Consider the following 23,288-nt stretch of genomic DNA (forward strand, 5'->3'; position numbering starts at 1 on the left):
ATTTGCCTCCAGGTATTTGGCATTTCGGGTACCGTGTAGAGAGCACCGGGATTCCTCCTCTAGGGTATCAATTCGGATACCGGTGTTTTTTGTTGGTTTTATTTTCATTCCTTCTTGTTTACTATACTACGATCCTCTATTCATTTTTATCAACTCCCGGCCAACCAATTTTAAAGTGATCAAAGTGGAAAAAGGAGTTCAATAATTATTTTAAAGTATGTGGTCCTAATTTTTCTGCTGAAAAGAAAACTTCTTTACTTCTTCATTGCTTAGGACCTGAAGAGTAGAGGGTGTTTGAAAATCGTACAACATTGTGAGATGATGAAGGAGGTGGGGATGCTATGCCCAGTCTTAATGAATATGAAGTCTGTTTAAGAAAAGTAGATAAATATTACCTACCTAGAATTTCTACAATTTTAGAACGGTATCACTTCAGAATGCGCTCTCAGCAAACCAACTAATCTGTTGAGGACTACATTACTGCATTAAGGCTAGGGGTGGGCGGAATTTGCATAGTTGCGCTACGCAAAGCTCTGTGAAATGATAAAAAAATCTCCGCAAGCACGCAGAGTTCCCCAAACACGCGAAATTGCTTGTTCCGCTCGTTCACAATGCTTTTTTCCTGTTCGCGAACGCTGTTTGCGTGCTCGAGGGGAAATATCTTGCGAACACACATTGTGAAAAGCGCGAACAAGCAAAAAAATCTACAAATCCACAGATGGCAGAATTTTTGGCAATTCTGCTTTCTCTGCGGAATGCAAAATTACCCAAATTCCGCAAATTCCACGAGCGGAACCGAATTTACCGCCCAGGCCTAATTAAGGCAACTTTCTGCTTCATGAAGTTTTGGAGAAACTACTGACAAGCTCATAAGGGATCAATTTATGTTGAAATATAGAACTGATAAAGTGAAAGAAAAGTTGTGGTTAAAGAGTGATCCAAAACTCAGTGATGTAATAAATGTTGTCAAACAAATTCAGCACGCTTTGGCTTGTGTAGCTGAGTTACATAGGGAGACAAATGAGCCACAATCTGTCCAGGCTGCTAATGTTAAATTCAATACTAATTCTATGAACAAAAACACAAAGGAGCTCATTTTAGATGCAATAATGTAGGACACTCGGAAAATAGCAAAAATTGTCCAGCCATCAAAAGTGGGTGCAATACCTGTGGAAAGGAAGGACACTATGGCAGGAGTAGTTCTAACGTCATTGAGAAGGTTGATGAAATTACTACTGTTAATGAATTTACCAGTGTTAACAAACCTTATATTTTGCAAATTATTGGCACCATTAATGGAGTCAGTGAAGATAATGGTCATCCTTCTGATGTTGTATTAGTTAATGCCACTGGTATGAACATAATGATTGATTATGGCGCACCCTTGACTTTGATATCAGATGTGACCCATGACAAAAACACTTTAAAGGGAAAGTTATACTGTCTGAATCAGATGCCAGACCCTTTCCCCATGGAAGTGGGTCAATAAAATTAGCCAGACACTTTCAAGGACATTTCAATTTCAAAGGTAATAAGACTGAAGGTAAAGTCTATGTCCCTAAGGGAGGTGACACTGTCCTAAACTGGCAGCAGAAGTTCGTAGGTTTGTCTTTGAATCCCAATCCCACTCAGCAAGTTCAAGTACATTGTGTCAAACAGATACCTAAAGATCTTGTGGCTGAGTTTCTTAAGGTGTTTTTAGGGAATATAGGTTTTTTGATGAACTATTTACATGATAAAAAACTTAAACAAAGTGCAGTTCGCCTTTCTTGTAAAACAAGAAATATCCCATCCAATGTTAGGTAATCTGAAAAGAAAGAAGTAAGTCAATTATGCAAGTAATGTATTATTGAGCAAGTTGAGGCAACAAACTACTTAATAGGGGTGTTGGAGGAATCAGTAATGAAGCGGAAAGATTTCAGTAAGGTTTACAATGAATTGCCAGTGAACGATGGAGTGGTCATGAGAGCTTTACATTTAGTACCCCCAATTGATCTCAGAGTATGATCGATAGATTTAGTGAGTGCTGGTCATCTAGGTATGAGTAAAACCAAGCTGATGTTAAGAAGTGAATATTGGTGGCCAAGAATGAACGAGTAATTAGAGATCAAATTACAATTAAACTAAAGTTACAAGATTAGAAATGTGGGAACACCACCAATGGTGTATAAAAAGTCCTGGTGTGACCCTAGGAAGAATTAGCCTTAGACATTTTGGGACCAATGACAATGGGGTCTGCTCCCATTTACTTGCTGGTACTGAAGAATATGTTCTCTTAAGTGTCCGGAAGTTGCAATGGTGAGAGAAATAACTACAGTTTACGTGACCAGGTTTCTGGAGAAGGTTTTCAGTAATTAGACTAATCGTCGAAAAATTGTGACTGATATTGTGGTTCATTTCAATCATGGGAAATGGAGACATTTTTGAAGAAGAGAGGTATCAAGCATACAAAATGGTCTCTTTATTAGCCACAAACCAATGGGATGGTAGAGAGGTTCACTAGAACACTAAACAAAGGAATCCAAATTGTCTAGAAGATGTGGTAGATACTGAAATGAAGAAATGTGGAACAACAGAAGCTTATAGATTTACTCCACATGCAAACAACAGGTCAAAGTCCTTTGAGTTATTTAGAAGTAGAAGACCAAATACCAGTGTGTCCCTTTTTTGGATAAGAAAGAGTAGGGTACACAGTTAGAATGGATGGAAGGAGCTTTATCAGAAAATTGCTGATGATTTCTTGAGGAGAGAGCAGAACAAACAGTTGCAAAGAAAGGCTATGTATGACACACGCAAAGGTGTGTCTGATATAAAAATTGCTGTTGGTGACATGGTTGTAGCAAAGTTACCTGTAAATTGTTGCAGCAATTGTAGGAGAGTAGGATCTGCTTCTTATAGTTACCCCCACTTTTTTCTGATGTTTCACTGTTTTTCGACTTTAGTCTGGCTGGGGCCCTGCTATCCAGGACCCCAGCCTAGCTGCTTCCTCTCTAAAATAATTGCATGTACTTTAGGTACACAACAGATTGGATTCTGGGGTACCCTTATAAGTCCCTAGTATATGGTATCTATATACCCAGGGCATAGGTACCCCAGAGGCCTCTCAGGGACTGCAGCATGTATTATGCCACCCCTGAGAGACCACTCAAAATGAAACAACAGGTCTGCTTCAGCAGCCTGTGTAAGGTGGTGTATATATATACCTTGTGTGGTTCTCCTTTCGTTTGGTCATTCAAAAGGTTATAATCTAGTCAACCAAGCTGCTTTACACTCCTTCAAGATTTAGCCTGAAGGCTGCTCTCCATTGCTACCATTAGGATAGCTGTCAATACAGGTTGTCTTAAACCTATCATCAATAATGGTTGTTTGACTGGTGCAAGCTGCCCACTATAACTAGTGGAGAGCATATGTCAGCCATCTTCTCACAGCAATTCTAAGTAAATTAGTTTGAAACTATTTTATACCAGTGCTTTAAGAATTTATCATAGGTATTGCTGTGATCTAACAGTTATTTGTGTTATTATGATCTCCTCTGTGTTTTTATGTGTGTTTCTTTCTCCCCTTTCCTGTGTTCTATGTCATGGATATGTTTTTTGTTTTATGGAGGTAAGATGTGTGTCATATATATTGTTCTTATAGGTAAAATCATTGTTGTCATACTGGTCTCCATTCTTGATTCTGTGTTGGAATTGTTATTGCTTGAAGCCTAGAGGAGGTTGGGACTAAGAGCTGGAACTGGAGGCTGGATTCTTTTTTCCAACCTCCTGGAGTCTTGATTTAACCTTGGATTATAAATGACACATAGGCTATTTGTTTACCAATAACAAGTAATTAAACAGGAGACAATCCATTTAGCTAGAATCTGCTCAGAAGCCAGACTAGTCGTGACAGCAGCACAATTCGCAAAAAGCTGTTTCACCTTAAAAATATCCTTAGTTCTTTCTAAATATCATAGAAAGTGATTCCAGAGGAAGGTTGGTAAAGAAATAGTTGATTCATGTGGAAATCTTAAACCACTTTAGGAACAAAAGATTGGTGGGTAAACAACAAAACTTTATTTCGATGGAAAATTATATGGGTCTTTAGTATAAAAAGCATGTACCTCACTCACCGTTCTTGCGCAAATAATAACTACTAAGAAAGGAACCTGCCAAGAAAGGTATTGCAACTCTGCTTTGTGCATTGCTTCAAATGAGAGCCCTATTAACTTTGAGATAATAATATAAATTCCAAAAGAGAAGTCAACTTCCTAACTAGGGAAAATACTTTCTTCCAACCTAGAAAGAAAACCTTAATCACTAGAATGGTGATAAAAAGGGGGGGGAGGACGTGGCGAGCTGCCCAAGATGGTGAACACGTGAGCGCAGTGCTCCACATTGGCCCTGCATTTCTCCTCCACGAACGAGTGGCACCATCCAGATCACCGAGCTGTGAGTGGTGGTCTGGATGCTGGGACCTGAGTCGCTGACCCAATAGGGAGATTGGATGTGCAGCGTCCACGGCTGGTGAAAAACGGATGGACACCGCAGAGTAGCCTGAAGCCCCGGCCTCGAGTGCTGGACTGGGGCGGGCCCACCGGCACTAAGTGGCGGCAGACACGGCGCACCTGAGGCCGGGGCTGCCAGAGATGGGTAGGCTGCGCCGGAGACCTGCCTACATGCTGCCTGTGAGGTGAGGAGTCGGCCAGTGCACTTAGAAGTGGCACGGTTTGGCTGGTGACACGCAGCTTGGCCGAGTGGCGGAGCCAGGACCCCCGTGCTTGGACCTCCGATGAGGCCCGACTGAGCCGTCCAACGGTGGAAGCGGCATGGCTGTCAGGCTCGGCCCTGGGTAGGCAGGTCTGCCGAGATCGGACCCCCTGGGCACTGCCACAGAGGGGAGGACTGACAGACACCAGAGGCCTGCGGCGATGCATCAAGCTCAGCAGCCTTATTACAGTAGAGCCAAACTGTGACACGCAACAGAGTCCCCAGGAACGGTGCGGGGGCTATTATCACATGGCGGGCTAAGTGAGAGCCCTTTGGGAACCCTGCTAGGGGTACACTTTGTGCACTGAACTTGGCAGCTAGTGGGAGCTCCTAGACACAGTGCTGCAACCCTAGTGGGCAGGAGGGTGACAGCGGCCCACTGGGGGCAGAAGACATCCAGCTGTGCAGCAACAAGCCGTGCATGGCGGGCCATACTGGACTACACTGGTTGCGGAGGTGGGCGTCCCTCTAATTGGACAGAGGACTGGTCAGGCGACCCCACTGAAGACCCCAAGTGTGGTAGCTAACTTGAACCTGTGGGAACTTGGGTGAGAAGCTTGGAGGAGCACGTCGGGCAGCCTGGAGCCCATGGAGTAACCCAGTGCAGTTTTGCGGCACTGGATGCAGTCAGAATATTGTGTAGTGGCTGGTGGCTGAGCGATCTGCGACCCAGTGGAGCCAGTGAAGGCTTAGGTTTGGCACAGAAACTAAACCCCCCTAATACCAGAACCTGTAGTGATGGGAAAATCGGAGGGGAAACAAACAGGCACTGCCCCTGAGCACGAGGAAGAGCCCTCCGACGGGCAGAGGTGTAGCCCTGAACCTCAAACACGACCTGATCCCATCCAGCAACATCTGGCGAAAATACTGGAAGCTATTTCAGATACAAAGGCCACGCTCCATTAATACATAAGCACGGTCTCAGTGGGATTGGGCCTCCTGCATCAAAAACTCAGCGAGAGGGTAAAAGAAGTGGAAACTGGACTAAGAGAACTAACGCCCGAACATAAGGCCCTCTCCCAACGAGTAACGGAACTTACGGACAAAGTCCACATTCTGGAATGACGGGCAGAGGATGGGGAAGGTCGCAGCCGCCGCAACAATGTAAGAATTTTGGGCCTTCCAGGTTGGATAGAAAAAGGAGACATGGTTGCATACCTCAAGCCGTGGCTAGAGAATGTGGTAGCCCCAGGAGCGCTGACACAACTTGTTTACACTAAAGAGGGCGCATTGCATGCCTACATGTCCGGTGGCGCCAGGCCGCCCCCCAAGACCAGTAGTGGCTAGGATGCTCCACCACAGAGATAGGGACATTATCCCACAAAAATCCCGCATGAATGGCCCTTTCATGGTCAACAACACCAAGGTCTCCATGTTCCCAGACTATACGCTGGAGGTCCAGCGGAAGCAGGTCTCGTATTCCGAAGTCAAGAAGGCACTCGGGGAGGAGGGGGTCCAGTACTCCCTCATGTTTCCGGCCAAACTCCGCATTGTTCTAGATGGCAGGACTCACTTCAGCGACACTCGCCAAATGGCTTGGGATTAGATTGAGTCTTACCGTATGGGAAAACCAGGCCATGCACTGAAACCCCAGCGGACGGTGAGGGACCGGAGATCTGGAAAGCGCTCCCAAAGATGATCTGAAAGGATAGGAGTGAAGAAGACGAACTCCTCACAGACTGAACTTGAATGAGCAGTAGCACTGCAGGTGGTGGTGGAGATTGCTCAGGATTGAGCATCCCTGTCGGAACAGGGTTCCAGATGTAGGAAGGGGACTGGTGACTCGGAATCAAAGTCCTCTGGCAAAAGCAGTCTGGAGCTCCCAGTGGTGACCCCACACACGGCGGACGACATTATATAATAGAGAATGGCTGCTCTGAGTTTATATGAGACTGGGCCGGTGCTGCAGATTGTGTAGTAGTGCACAGAGAGAATTGGCCTATTACAGGTTGTGATAAATTTGTTAAAGTAGCATAACCACGACCCCCATGAAGGTCTTGATTGCATATGGTTTGGACCTTCATCACTTAGTCGTTTTGATAAAGGGAAAGTTTAGGCAGATGTCCGTTGCTAGTATGCCCTTGGGCCGGGGAGTTGTTTTAAGTTTGGGATTGTTACAATTGGTCAGTCCTGATTTCAGTGCATGCAAAGGTCTCATATTGAGGATTTCTGCTCTCTTATGGGGATGGGGGTGGCTGGGAGAGGCAGATCAGTAATGTAAAGGTATGCAATGGTGCAACACGGGGTGAAACTGCTCACATAATACATCAGGGGCATGGGTTCAATGTTCAAATGTTATAAGATCTATAACTATTTGAAAAGACGGGGAGTGCAGATTGCCCCTTTGCAGGTGGGTCACCTGACCAAGGGGGAGGTTGAGAATTTGAAACGGCGATGGCGGGGTCAAATCTTTGCTATTGGTTTCTCTGCGTTCGCCCGAGGGGTGTTGGTGTGGGTTCGACCGGGAGTGCCCTTTGAGACAACCCACACCCTAATAGATGTAAAGGGGTGGTATGTGCTAGTGGCGGGGTGCCTTCTAGGGCAGGAGATAACAATCTGTTGTTGCTATGCCCCCAATCATGACTAACTGGCGTATTTGACCTCCCTTTCAGCACACGTAGCAAGTATAGCAACGGGGCAGCTGGTGCTGGGGGAGATTTTAATTGTGTGGCAGATGGCCAACTGTTCTGGTCTCACCCACCTCTGATAGGAATACAAGCACATAAGACAGCAGCGGGGCGGTGAGATTGGATGGCACACTGGGGTCTTCATGGCATATGGCTTGTACAGCACAGTGGGATTAGGGAATATTCCTACCGCTCACACTTGCACCATCTCCACACAAGAATAGATGCATTTTGGTGTTCGCAGACCTTTGGCTCCCTCACCCAGTCTACCAAATATTTGGGCCACACATATTCAGATCATAGCCCCCTGGTACGACCTATTGCCCTCAGAGGAGCACACTTCCGATCCCCACATGGGGAAATAACCCTGCATGTGTCAGACCATTGGGATACAGAGAGAACTTCATAGAGAGCTCACCGGGATTGAGGTAGAACTGTAGATCCTGGTTAAACTGCAGGAGCCGGAGTTACAGGCTCGTAAGCAACTGCTGGCATAACGAATGCAATACGGTGAGGCATTGGAGAGGCTCCGCTCACATGACTGTAGAGCCTACATGGATAGAGTACAGAATGAGGAGGGGAAAGCTGGGCCGTTACTGGCATGGATCATTAAGCCTAAATCGCTGGAATCCCCGACCACCCGAATTAGGATGGTGGAGGATAGGACCGAGTATGACCCAGCTACGATAAATGGAGCCTTCCAGACATACTATGAACAATTATACACGGCCCGATGAGTGCCTCACAAGAAGAGATTGATGCTGCCTTGGCCCCTCTGGCCCTGATGGCGGTTGAGGAGGAGACTAGGGAGGAACTGCGAGAACCGGTTATTCTCCAGGAAGTCAGGGACCTTGCAGAAATATATATTTGTTCCTCGTTTTCCTTTAAGTACCTGGGCATTCAGATTTTCCATTGTTTGTAAGATATGAGAGAAGGTAACCTGGGAAGGCCGGCAGGTTCCTAGCGCTCTAGTGTGGCCTTCTGAGGCTCACTTCAACTACCGTTGATGGCTAGGATCTCGCTGACGAAGATGGTTATGCTGCCTAGGTTGCTATATATTTTCGTAAATTTACCAGTGTTGATGCTGGCAGGTTGGTTTAGACCCCTGGATGCACTGGTGCGAAATCTTGTTTGGGCAGATGGTATGCGTAGGGTTGCGTAGCGAACCTTGCAGCACCCTATGAGGGAGGGTGGATTGGAGGTTCCAGACTACGAATTCTACCAGCTGGCTGCACAACTTCAGTGGGTGGCGAAGTGGTTGGAGGGGGTGAATCAGGAGGGAACGTATCTGGTGGAGCCTGGACAACACTCGCGATTACTGCTCGTTAAGCTGCTAAACTCAGCCACCAAAGTCCCCAACATCTCGGTATTGCAGGCTACGGCTTTGCAGTGTTGGAGAAGGTGCATGGCTAGACTGCCAGTGGGTACACACCGGTGTTGCCACTGATAGGGCTACCATATGGAGAACCTCAGATGATCCTAGGGGGGTAACAGCTGCTGGCCTGGAATGGGGTGGGGATTAACACGACCGGGGATTTTTTTCAGGAACACTGCTTACTCCCCTTTGCGGACCTGGTGGAGAGTTATAGACTCCCTACTGGCCAGTTCCTTATGTATGAAACACTGGGGAGTACATTTGAATGGTTGTGGGGTGTGGGAAGAGAGGAACCAACTACACATGGGGTTCTCCACTCCTTGATAACACTGGGTACAGCTGGCCATCAAATTAAATGGTTCTATGCCTCCCTCCTAGAAACATCCCTGTCCCCGATGCTCAGCCTCCGGGGGAAATGGGAGAGAGCTCTTAACCAAACACTCACTGACGCAGACTGGCATCGCGTTCTGGAAACGCCTAAAAGGATATCTTGCAATACCCGCCTGAAATACCTGCAGTTTAACTAGGTCCATATGACACATAGGACCCCACACCGCAACCAGGCTGCATTTAGTGGGTGACCCATGAAGTGCCCAAGATGTAAACACTTAGATGCGGACTTCCTCCGCATGACATGGAGCTGTATGACCATGCAGGGATTCTGGGACCCAGTAAGGACTAAAATTAATAACACACTGGGACGCACACTAGCACGCTCAGCTGGGGTGTCTACTCAGGCTATAACCCAAACGCAAGGAGGGACACCATTTTATTGATCTGTCCTTGGCCCTGGCCAGGAGGCGCATTGCAATAACATGGAAATCAGCACTGGGACCACAGTTTGGGGTTTGGAATCAGGAGGTGAATAGTTGGGCAGGGGTGTAACAATAGCCCCCGCAGCCCCCACGGTGCGGGGGGGCTCCAAGCTACAGGGGGCCCCCTCTGGCATGGCATGGGAGATTAGTGATAGGGATCTTAAGCAGCGTTGCTCTACAAGTTACCAGGGAGTCAGCAGCAAAAGTCAAATACAGGGAAAATGCTCATCACAGAGCTGTCTGTCTGTATTACTATCAAAAACATTCCTCGAGTTTTTTTGGGGTTGGGGCAGGTACACATGTGGTGGAGTGATTCACCTTTGAGGCAAAGTGCGGATTAATGATGCCACGATGCTACCATCGTGGCCATTTTATGCATGGTCCTACAGGGGCTTTGGCTGATGTGGCCCAAGTCAAGATAAGTAAAGCAGAACGAAAGGCAGGACAAGGAAAGTCAATGTAGAGTCTGGCAACTGCATGCACCATAGAGCAGTCTCCACCCGCCCTGTGGTTTAGTTGCTGTGAGATGACAAAATGGTGGAGTCCTGAAGCTACTTCTGTGCACACATTTAGTATGGCCCTTTGGTCAGAGACAGGGCTGCTTGCGTGTGCACTTTTCTTCTGTTCTGTCTGCACTTTGGTGTCTTTTTATACTGCAAGAAAGGTCTAGCAAGAGATCGACTTTGCTGCTGAACTGGGAACTTGGATTAGAGTTACAGTGTTACATCCCCCTTCATTCATTTGCTCCTGATGATCAAACATTGAGAGAGCGCTATACAGAGCTTTAAGTGGGTGGGCCGAGCAGTGGAGTAACAAAACTTGAGGGAGCCCCCCTGCAAAGATCATGGAGGGAGCCCCCCCCATGCTCCAGACTCAATCAGGAGCTCTCAGGCCAGGGGGGTGGCAGCTGGTGGATAATAAAAGTTGTGCGGCAGAAAGCTGAGATCTACGTTGAAGGAGCAAGTGAATACAACAAGCACACCAAAGTGAAAGAGGAGTGTTCAGTATTGGCCTTCCTGAGTGGGCCCTCCCCCAGCAAGAAATAGGTCCCCCAGCAAGAAACCAAAAAAAGTTCAAATGGTGCATTGCATTTAAAGCATACATATCAAGAAAGCTTGGTATCACATTTGAAAAACACGAGTTTGAATGGTACAATCTGCAACGCAAGGTTCAAGACATTTCACTAGAAAAAAGCCAAAAGATACCAATGCGTAATACTGAATAGCCTGGTTTGAAAAATCCTGTCCTTTCCCGGCTCAGTACAGAGCTGTTACTCACAGGACACCCTTCTGAGTACATATCTCCATCCATACTTATTAGAATGCAGAGCTTGAGTTGGGCTAAAGCTGACATCCCCAGATACTAAGTATAGGACTACTCTGCTAAGATGAATGAATGAAGGGGATTTATAAAGCACAAAACAACTGCAGGAGCCTCCTGGCGCTACGTGCAGCCCTATCTGGTCAGTACATGCTACATGTTAAGCTCAGAGATCTCCACTCAGCAATTAACAGGCCTCATTGCTCAGCACAGAACCACTGAACATTATGAGCCCGCCTCGTCTATATAAGACCCATTACTCACTGAAGGGTTCATTGGTGAGTACAGTGCTCCCCATCAGCACAGAATGTCCTTCACAGCTCCAGTTTCCATGCACACTCCTATCTCTACATTGGCTGGTTGCTTCATTTTAGGCTTGACATCCTTAGTGTGGACTCCCCTGCTTTTTTGCATCTACCTCCTGCATTTTTGATTGTGTACGAGATTTTGTTTTTGCTGGTTTAGATGCTTTGGGCACTTTGCCACTGCTGATCAGGGTCAAAGTGCAAGTGCTCCTTGTGTAAATGTGATCATGATTGGTTATCCATGATTGGCATATTTTATTTACAGGTAAGTCCCTAGTAAAGTGCACTAAGTGTGCCAGGGCTGGTAAATCAAATCCTATTAGTGGGTTGCAGCACTGGTTGTGCCACCCACATGAGTAGCCCTGCAAATGTGTCTCAGACCTGCCACCGCAGTGTCCGTGTGTGCAGTTTTAAACTGCCATGTTGACCAGGCAAGTGCACCCACTTGCCAGGCCCAAACCTTCCTTTTCCCTACATGTAAGGCACGATTCAGGCAGGCCCAAGGTACCCCCATGGGAAGGGTGCAGTGTAGGTGAAACGTAGGACATGTGCTGGTGTGTTTTTCACTGTTCAAAGGCTGTCTGTCCCATAGGTAAACATAGGAGCTGACTTGTCACATTTTACAAGTGTAATTAGCCATTTAGACAAGATAATTCAAAATTTAATAGCACATCTTTTAGTAAAGGAGGTTTTTAATTTCTGTGCATGAAAGTGGCACTTTTAGAAAGTAGGCATTTACTTGTTTAACCATCACGTTTGCCCTGTCTGTTTGTGTTCTCACTGTCTGGTTTTTGGAGTTACAGGTGCTGTGGATGTGCATTCACATTAGACAGCCACGAGGGGATTTGAGGTGTGCCCTGCCTTGGCTGGGTGACTCATATCCAGGCTAAATAGACCTTGTCTGCATTTTGAGTGGTTGGAGGGGTTTCACCAGCACTTGAATAGGTTGTGTCTCCTTTTCACAATGTTGTCTCCACTTCCTGCAGTCAGGCAGGACCAAGGAGGCCGGGACTGGGCTCAGAGACCCTTGCCACAAAGAAAGCAAAGAGAAAATGGGGTATAAGTATTGGATCTAAAAACCCAAGATTTTAGATCACTTCTGGAAACAAGTGGACCCTGCCAAGAAGCAGAGCTGAAGAGCTCTGTGAGGGGCGCTTTTTTGTGTGAGGGATGGGTCGGCCTACAGTTGCTGTTTCTGTCTGTGACAGAAGAATAGGACTGACTCTTTTTGCCCTGCTGTGGTATCCTGATTGTGAAGAATCTCCAAGGGCGTGTGTGTGCTTGCCTCCTGTTTTGGAAGATTCAGGGATATTACAGTCTTCAATGTGCTTCACAGGGAATTTCCTTGAGCTTTGCTGGAAATTCCCTTGTGCTTTACTGAGAGCTCTCCTGTGCTTTATTTATTTGGGGAGTTTTTCTGCCGTTTCCCTTCATAGAAACCTTCCTCTGCTTCGCTCCTTGGAAGCCGAATGAACGTTAATCTTTCTTAAAGTTCTGGGCTGAGCCTCCACCCACTGTGTGCAGAGTCTGCAGTTGGAGAAGATCTGGAGGTGCAAAAGTGGCCACTCATCAGCTAAGCGAACGCAAAGGATCTTCAGCGTTGCCAGCAAACGCAAAGGATCCTCAGCGTTGCCAGCGAACCAGCACAGCTGACCGGAGTTCCCGGCATTGCCTAGCAACATCCCCGGAGGTCGAAGAAGACACAGCGTCATCAGCGGCCGCCCAACCAGCCAGTACCCCCGAGTGGAGTCCAGGAGGCTAGGCGGAGCAGGATGCTCTGCTGGTGACCGAAGCAGAGGGCCAACACAGCGCGCACCACTACAGAAGCGGTACCTCACGCCTTCCGCCTCTGTGCAAATCTGTAGGGGGCATTTTCTTTATTTGCCTACATTTTGTATTGGTGCACGGGCAGGCAACCCGAATATATGAAACAACATCGCACCGGAACTGAGTGCTAAAGGACCATTGGCACCAAAGTGCTGACAATAACGTGGTAATCCTGGTGGTGTTCGTTTTCTACACGTGGGCATTGTTGATGGTGATAACTGTTATTTCTTTTTCCCTTCTGAAGACCGTCGAACAAGTGTCTGGTTTGCAGTGGAAGTGATTTTATGTGATAAGCAACCAAAAAGTGTGTGTTACAATGTTCTAACTGTTATGCTTATGATAGTTGCCTAGTTTGCGAACTGATAGTGATTTATGTGATTTTTATGTAATCTGCTTATATATATATAAAAGGGGGTATTTTTATATACTACTGAGTGGATTCTCTCTTGTAGTGTGTGTAGTGTGTAACTGGTGTGTGTGTGTGTTGCAGAAACGCTTTGCACATTGCCACTGGGATAAGCCTGACTCCTCTGCCAAGCTACCAAGGGGGTGAGCAGGGGTTATCTTGGGTGTGTAACTCCCTTATCCTGAATGGAGTGGTGGGTGGATGTATGACGGTACAACGCGTACCGTTACAACGCGTACCTTTACGACGCAGGTTTAACAACGCAAGTCGTTACAACGACTTGCGTTGGGGGGCGCTGGATAGTGAATAGTTTAATTTACTATTCCAACTCCAGTCCCCGTGGATAGTAGGGAAGGTGTTGGATAGTAAATTAAACTATCTCCTATCCTAGAGCCCCCTCCAGCGAAAGTTGTTGTAACGCCTTTCGTTGTAAATCCTGCATTGTAACGGTACCGCGTTGTAACGGTTCCGTTGTAATGGATGTTTCCCGTGGTGGGTTGTACCTGACTTGGGTGCATACGTTAGTCAACCAGAAACTCAATTTCTAACACTTCATCTCTTGAATGTTATACCTATTCATTCCGAAGTCTTCCAAGATTTAGGAGAATCAGAGAAAAAAACAATCAAAAAACAATTAAACACTTCACACAAATGGCTTCTAATCTGACAAGAGAGACACAGACGCACAATGACATACACACAGAGAATAGAACATATGTCTATGAATAAAAGCAGCTTCCCAAAGGAATCAGGAGACATCAGAGAAAACCTTTGGAGGGATTCTGGCACAAGGAATATCTGTCTAGAATTGAGGGAAAAGTTCAGAAACATCCTAAAGTTTTAGGTGATTGAAATGCATGTCCAATCAATTGAAGAATGTGAAGACAGATGGATCAGGTACAGGAAGATGCACTTTCAGGTATTACGGATCATGTTAAAGGAGAGGGAACATGCCCAAATACATGGAAAGCATGTGTCTCAACACCTATGAAATCTCTGAAGGCAATGTCGGTAGAGTTTGTGTTTAGTCATGGTAGGTATTTGATCAGAAAATGCATGGATTGCAAAAATGGACTGGGGAGAGAGGGCCAAACTGGATGAGGGCACCAACAAGATTTCAAGCCCTATGGCCTAGCTTAAACCAATAACTGTAATCACATACTGCTCTTTAAATAAATGTGCTTCACAGACTACACAAAGCTCTACAAATGCATACACTGTAATCAAGTACCTCAACTTCCAACATAGCTCTGTAAATGTACTGCTGCCATGCTCTATATCAGTGCACTGCTGCTCAAGCACTGAAACACTGGTATAGCTCAGGTAATGTACTTCAAGAAGCCCAAGCTGAACCCAGTGGTACTAAGACCCAGGTAAAGCTCAAAGAATGTATCTCTGTTTTGGCCTGTTGCACCCACTGATTTCTGAAAAACCCCTCTGCTCATATCTAGACCTCCTAACATCTTGGAGCTTCCTTGCTATGCAGAATCTTTTAGGAGCTAAGCCCACAGGTGTGCAGTGTGAGCCTTCACAGAAATGTGGGAGTGACTGGAAGTTATTCAAGATTAAAGTTTTTCGACCTGGCCTCTGTGCACTGTTACCTATTACAAACAATTGTGAGATTTTCAAATTAACTTTTAGCATTCATACTAATAAACTCAATAACATGTGAAGTAACAAACAATAAGTTGTTCAAACATCAATGAATGTCCTTATAACATATACATGTTTAATTTGTTCAAATCACAAATCAGTTTCTTTTGTGGAGTTTCATGCTTTACATCACAAATTCAATGTTTCAAGAGAACCGCCCAAAGCATTTCAGGCCCCATCGGTCCTTCTTCAGGGGATTAATCTGTAAACAAAGTAAACATACTCTCATATAAAACAGAACCCAAGTATGGGTGAGCAGTCTAATCAATGTGCACATAAAAAAAACATCATATCATCAGATAGAACTTTAAAGTCAAACCATGCGAGTACAACAAGAATGTGGGTAAAGGCTGTAAAGAAAGATAGACAAAGACCCATGAATAGACTGAAAACAAATATGTAACGAGAAAGTGCCTAGTAACTGGTTAAAATCCAAACTAATACACTCAACTCCATAAAGACCTGTGAATAGACTGAAAGCAAATATGTGATGAAAAAGTGCCAAGTGACTGGCTGACAATCCAAACAGATACACTCAATTGCGTAATGCAAAAAACATACCACCCACAGTGCACCAAATCAATATACCCATGATAATGTGTCAGCAAATTGAATACAACTGCAAAGTAAAAAAACTTAACAATGCAAATGTCAGACGAACCTTGAACTCCATCTGTGTGTTTAACGCAAAGTATGGCAATCTGTGGTACTGAAAATTCTGGACCCGAGTGTCTGTGGTACCGAAATTCTGGACTCGTGTCATAAACATCGTCGTATCATGACGATTTTGGTACTAGCAGACCGGTAATGGTTTAAACACTATGCATAAGCATTTTCGTCACGTTCGAGTGACAAAATCACCTTAAATCGAAGTTTTCGTCTTGAACCCTCGGGTTCCATTTTGTGAGCGGCAGCCATTTTGTGATTGCCCTCACATAGCCAAATGACTAAGGCCGAATTCGATCCGAAGGACACGTACACCTTTGCTGACTCCTCTGTGACCTGGGCAAGCTGACTCCACTGCCCAAAGCCAAACCTGTTCGGCCAGGTCCTCTCCCAGCGGCTGAGCTAGATTCGTATCAAGGCACAACATATCATAAAACCTTTCATCGCACACAAACCATGCCTAATCTTGCACACACCTGCCCCTGTTTCTTGCTTTATGACTTGCTTTACGAGGAGGAGGTGCCCGATTTTATTGGGGGTCCGTCGATATCTGATGGAAATACTGGACCTTGCCGGGTAATTAATTATGAGCTGGACGAACAGAAATGTGGGCTTGTCATCATGAATCTGCTTATTCTTTGTAATGAAAATATTTGTATGGGCAACTGTAAAATAAGGAATGTTTGCCTGAAGCATATTATTTTGTATAAAAGGAGAAGGCTGGCTTTGTAACTTCGAGCAGTCTCCTGAGAACATACATGCCGTTGTACTTCTAGGATACCTGTTACTGGCTGCAGCCAATAAATACGATCTTTGACTTCACCTAGAAGACTCTGTGTTTCTGTAGTCTGAAACAGGAAGGACTCTGAGTTTTCAGGTGTGTTCCCTGGCACCACCGGGTCCATAAAAACCCGGTACTCCAGTTGGCGCCCAACGTAGGGCGGTATCAGCGGTACCGGTCCAAGCCAGCGGTTCGTGAGGAGCTTCGTGTGAAAATTCCGGAGGACGGCCAACCACTTCAGCGACCCCTGTATGTCGACGTGGTCCGAAGGTCTTTGCTGCGAGGTTCCCCGCGTCCCGACGGCTACGAAGGACTGCTGCCCTGACTATCGCCCTGTTTTAGACCCTCGATGATTGGTAGAGCGAAACGATAAACGAGTCTTCTGGTGACGTCATCGATACCTCAGTTAAGTATAAGTGGAGCGTCGCCCAGTCCTTAGTTTGGTTCTTAGTTTTGGGTATCCTTCGGGACCATTTTGTTTGGAACTTGCAAGTGCCAAAACCGAAGGACTCGTGTATTCACGAGACTATCGTATTCGATAATCCTTCGAAGTTTGAAGCTAGACTAGAGAGCGAAGATGCCTGGTCTTAGCAGACTTGGAAATTTGTTTTGTCTTGGTTGTAATAAGGATTCCCGATTGTAGGACTCGTGTCCAGTTCCTCCGATTGGAACTCCAACATATGAGCTCTATGTGAAACACGGCGTGGGCCCCATCACATATAATGAAGTATGGATCCAATACACCAGAAACAATGGTGTTTTAAAATGGCCCCAATATGGTAGTTTTGACACAGAGATTTTAGATAATCTAGAGGTAAAACTTTTTAAGAAGAAAGCCCGGCCGGCAACGTTTGACTCTTTTCGCCTATGGCGCAAAGAAGCAAAACAGAAAGAAATGAAATTAGCAAAGAAAAATAAACGAGGTATGTCAATGGTACAAGCTGCCGTTGCGTTTCGGGATAATGAGGAAGAGCGAGAAAGTGAACAAATTCTTAGAAGTAGGAAGTTAGCGGTAGATAAGTGCTACCCAGTTTTGCCACGTAAAGGACAAGAATCTAAGGAAAAACTTGATAAAGATCCTTTAATGTCTCATTTACTGAGTTCACCACCTCCTTATGCGCAGAGTGCTACAGCACCCCAGCAACCTTTGGTTGTGCAACCGCCCAGTGTTGGACCACAGGTTCTACCTCAATCACCAGCTCCTCTTCAGCTGGTTCCTACTCCTCCGGCGCAGCCCCCTCAAGGGCCGCCGCCTTTGCTACCTACTCCTTCTGTGTTCCCTACGACTTCGCCTACTGTTCCGACTGCTTATCCTAATACTCCCTCTGCTACTGCCTCCACCTCTGCTTTACCTCAGCATGTCTTTCCTGGTGTTTCTGTCCTTCCGTCAGTTTCTCCTTCAGTTCGACAGAGAATGGCCAACACTGTTACTGGTCTTTTCTCCCCTTTCTTTGGATCGGCTAATACAACCCCTAGCGTAGAACGAAGAAAGTTGCGGAGTCAACTGCCCGACTATCAAGAGAGAGAATTACTGAATCGGTTAGCACGTAAATAGGTTGTCGATACTGTGAGATATGATGTACAGTCTATCGTGGAAGTCTTCCGTCAATGGGAAGCATCGAAGCAAAGATATGTTTTCGAGCAAATGTGTGTATTTCTCTGTGAAGATTTGGAGGGAAATGATCCGGAACACGACATGCCTGAATTGTGCCGTGTGCGGTTCGAGTTCTCAGAGGGCATGATCATAGGCACCGATGTTGAGAGAGCGGGTGCGACATTGTTGTCGTATCGGAGTAAAGGGGGCACCTCTCGATCACTATTTGAGTGTGACACATCCGGTAGGAAGAAGGCGCAACAGTATCCCATGAGAGAGGTTCCACCGGTTTGGAGGGAAGGGGACGCAAATGCTAATCCAGCCATTCAGCCGCATTTTCAGCGTGTATGGGTGCATGTTCCTTGGAAGAGATCTGAAGTTTTGGCTCTCAAACAGACATTGCCTGACCCCCGTAAAAATCCTGCAGGGTATTATAAGGAGTTATCGCAGACTGTAAGCTCATGCATTATGAACTTAGCCGATATATACATGTTGTTTGGGAACTTGGTTCCACAGCCTTTATGGGGAAAGATTTGCCACACCGATCACGATCAGGAGTTAGGTGATACATGGGTTAATATTGCTGCTGTGGATAGCAGACAAATTGGGGGTGCTAAACCCGAACCTTTAATTGCGGAACTCCCTGGTAGAATAATAACTTATATGAAGACTCTAATGCCTGAATTACGTGTAAACTGGGACAAGTTGTCTGCGTGTAAGCAGAAGACGGACAAGACTGTGTCTGACTTCTTCACACGGTTTGAAGACACTTTTGTAGACCATAGTGGTCAGGATATGGCTACCGAAGGTGGCCACAGATTGTTCGTCGACAAATTTGTGCATAATTTACTTCCGGAGTTGTGTGCTAAGTTAAAGGATTCCGAGACTGCTTGGGCTGTCTCAACGTCAGCACAGATTTTAGCTACAGCCCAATACTACGAAAATAGGCGCAAAGATGAGTTAGAAAAAGCGGATAAAAAGACTAAAGAATTAAAAACTAAAGTTCTGATGCAACCAGCATATCCACCCGCACTAATAATCAGCGCAATTATCAGCAGCCTCAGCAATATTCGAGAAACTCGCCGAGAAACGAGTCTCCTCAACAGCGTTTACCGTATGGCCCCAATCAGTGTGCGTATTGTAAAGAGGAAGGCCATTTTAAGAATAGTTGCCCGGTTTTGTTACAACGCATGAATGGTGCTTCCAGTGTGCGAGGCCGCGGTGTTCAACAAACGCCTAGAGGTAGGGGACGCGGTGCGTTCCCACAAAACGCACGTTCGTTTCCACCACAGAATTCAATGAACAGTTGTGAACAACAGAATAACGCATCTGGTAGGACCACCCAGTACTATGCTGATGACTACTATGCAGAGGATGACAATATGGTAGGTAATGATTGCTAGGACAGCCATGGACAAAGAGAGGGAGTTGTTTCAGTTCCAGTAGATCAGAGTGGACCTTATGTTGAGGTGATTACATCAGGTGTGTCAGAGCCGTTCATGTTGGATACTGGTGCTACAAAGAGTTCTATTATGCACTGAAAACTCCCTGGCGCACCTTTGTCTGGCAAAATGAATGTTTCAGTAGGTTTTTCGGGTGCCCCGGTTAGGAATCCGATTTCTAGTCCTATGTCTCTTTCTGTTGGACCTTGTAAATTCGAAACACCCCTTATTCTTACAACAGGTTGTGGCGAAAATTTGTTGGGGTTGGATCTGTTGAAAAGACTATATGCGACTTTGTACTGTTCTCCTTCGGGAGTACAACTCACACTAGGTAAGAAAGTGGTTTCTCCAATGTATTTGTCGAAGGATAAAGTTCCGACAGAATTGTCTTCTCTCCCGGATATTCTTTGGGCTACTGGTCCTAACGATGTAGGTCTCTTGGAAATAGCGCCATATGTTGTAACATTGAAAGCCAATGTTAAAATGCCACGCATTCCCCAGTACAAAATCTCTAGCGAAGGTGAAAAGGCATTGTTAGCGATCGTCTATGACCTGATTGATAAGGATGTGATTGAAGAGACAAGAGGCAACGTTTGTAATAGTCCTGTTCTGCCTGTTTTGAAGCGTACTGATCCTTCCCAGCCACCTGTTTATAGGTTTGTGATTGATCGTAGAGAGGTGAATAAGATCGTTGTGCCACAGTTCCCAGTTGTCCCTGACATCACTGCCCTATTGACTATGATTCCAGCCTCAGCGGCTTGGTTCTCAGTGATTGACTTGAAGAACACTTTTTTCAGCATCCCGATTGCCGAGGAGAGCAGAGATATTTTTGGCTTCAGTTTAGGAGGCCGAAGTTTCCGCTTCAAGCGCGCTCCTCAAGGCTACTATGAAAGTCCATCAATATATAGCCAGGCTTTAAAGACACAGCTTGATACGATTCTTGTACCTGGTGGTGCTACCCTTATTCAGTACGTCGATGATTTATTAGTCGCCGCAGATACTGAGGAGATTTGTAAAGAGACTACCTTGTCGTTGTTGCGTCATTTGTCTGATTTGCATCACAAAGTCTCTCTCTCGAAATTGCAATATTGTCGACTAGAAGTGACCTACTTAGGTCACCTCTTATCGAAGGAGGGAAGGAAACTGACCCCAGAAAGAATTCAGGCAATTGCAAAGTTGAGTGTGCCAAGAACTCAGAGAGAAGTACGTGCTTTCTTAGGTATTACATCCTATTGCAGACAATGGATACCGAATTTTTCCTTGCTACCCAAACCCTTGGTAGCATTGACTTGGAAAGATACACCGAATCCCATCCCATGGTCTGAAGATTGTCAGAAAAGTTTTTCCGAATTGCGTGATGCATTGTGTTCGGCTCCTGTGTTGGGTACCCCCGACTACAGTAAGCCCTTCACACTATATGTCCATGAGAAGGAAGGTTGTGCATTATCAGTGTTGACACAGTCTTTTGGGGACAAGCAACGTCCATGCGTGTATTTCTCGTCAACTTTGGATCTGGTAGCTAGGGCGTTGCCGAGTTGTCTAAGAGCCACGGCAGCAGCAGCTGTTTCTATCCGACAGTCTGCTGGTTTAGTGATGAATAGCATGTTGATTGTAATGGTCCCGCATGCGGTGGACACTTTGTTAAATAGAACCAAGACACAGCATTTAACTAGTGCTCGATTGTCAGGTTATGAGCTGACATTGTTAGCAAGTCATGTCCACATTAAAAGATGCAATGCATTAAACCCAGCTACGTTGTTGCCAATTCCAGTTTAGACAGAGAACGCTGAAAAGCAGCACAACTGTTTCTTTAAGACAGAAGAAGAAACTAAATGGAGAGTAGATCTTAGGAACACTCCTCTTACTGAATGTGAATGTACGTTGTGGGTTGATGGTTCATGTTTCAAACTCCCGAATGGTGACAAGACTGCAGCATACGCTGTTACGACTTTGCATACAATTGTCGAAACTGCACGCATCCCACATAACTCAGCGCAAGCAGCAGAATTGATTGCACTTACGAGAGCATGTGTTTTATCGAAAGGAATGAAAGTGACCATATATACTGACAGCATGTATGCCTTTGGTGTGGCTCATAGTTTTGGGCGTTTGTGGCGTGATCGTGGGTTCCTGACTTCACATGGAGCTAAGATCCAGCATGGTCAGTTGGTGAATGAGCTTCTTGAGTCACTGACCTTGCCTTTGCAAGTGGCGATTGTGAAATGCAGTGCACACAAAAAGATTACAGATGATGTTGGTCGTGGAAATGCGTTTGCGGATGAAGTTGCGAAAGAAACAGCAAAGAATGTAATGAGTCGAATGTATGTTGCAGGCCCTGCACGATGGGTGGGTGACATTGGTATGTGTGAAGATACGATTGAGAGTGTGAAGTCCATCCAAGCTGAAGCTACAGAGAAAGAACTGAAGGTGTGGAGAGAAAGCATGGGTAAAGTGGACGCGAATGATTGTTGGGTTGAATTGTCGGAGCATCAGCGTTGGTTGCTACCCAATGCGTATGTGCCTGCAGTGGTTACAATGGTGCATGGAATGGCACACATCAGTGTGAAAGGGATTTGCAAGTTATTGGCTCCAGTATGGCAGAACACCAGAATTCCTAAGTATGCAGAGAATATAGTCAAGAACTGTATGGTGTGTCTGAAATACAATCCTGGTAGGGGAACCCCAACCCCAGCTGGTCATTTTGCTCCTCCTACATACCCGTTCGAGGTTTTGCAGTTAGATTTCATCCACATGGAGAGGTGCAACAATCTGAAATACGTACTTGTTGTTGTTTGTGCCTTTTCAAGATGGATAGAAGCATATCCCCTGAAAGACAATAGTGCCTTATCAACAGCTAAACCCCTTATCAAAGAATTCTTCCGCAGATTCGGAATGCCGAGAATGGTTTGGAGTGATAATGGGAGTGAATTTGTGGGTCGAGTGATGAAGAAAGTGTGTGAAGGGCTAGGCATTCACCAAAAATTCCACACTGCAAATCACCCCCAATCAGCTGGATTAGTAGAGTGCTATAACGGTACGCTAAAACTAAAACTGGCCAAAATTCAAGCGAGTTCTGGTCTCACCTGGCCTGACGCTCTGCCCTTGGCACTCCTATCAACAAGAATGACTGTACACTCGAGGGTGGGACTTAGTCCCTACGAAATAGTGTTCGGCCGTCCGGCCAACATATGGGGAGTGCCAAGGCCAGCCAAATTCAGCGAGTTAGAGCACCCTGTACTACTTGATTATTTGTACAAATTGACGTCTAAATTGCGTGTTTTACACCAACAGGTACATGATACTCTACCTCAAGCTACTGAAGCTCCAGGACACCCTATCGATCCTAGAACCTATGTGCTCGTAAAGAATTTTCAGCGGACAAAGACTGATGAGCCCCGCTGGACCGGTCCCCACCTAGTACTTCTCTCCACAAGATCAGCTGTTCGAGTAGAAGGAAAGAAACACTGGATCCACGGGGTCCATTGCAAGAGGGTCCTTTTACCTCTGCCTCACGACCGGTGGGTCCAGGAGGTGATTGCTGATTCTGAGACCGAAACTTTGCCTCGCTTCCTGCTCTTTAGTGATGCACAGGTAAAAGGAACAAACTCTGTACGCGAGAGTGACGACATTCTGCAAGGATCTGTCCCACCGTCAATGCGATTGAACATTACAGAACCTGAACTGGTGTTCGAAAACCAGATAATACCTGGAAAACACGTTACGATTTGA

The sequence above is a fragment of the Lissotriton vulgaris genome, chromosome 2_1 (genome assembly GCF_964263255.1).
Source record: "Lissotriton vulgaris chromosome 2_1, aLisVul1.2, whole genome shotgun sequence".
Taxonomy (NCBI): domain Eukaryota; kingdom Metazoa; phylum Chordata; class Amphibia; order Caudata; family Salamandridae; genus Lissotriton; species Lissotriton vulgaris.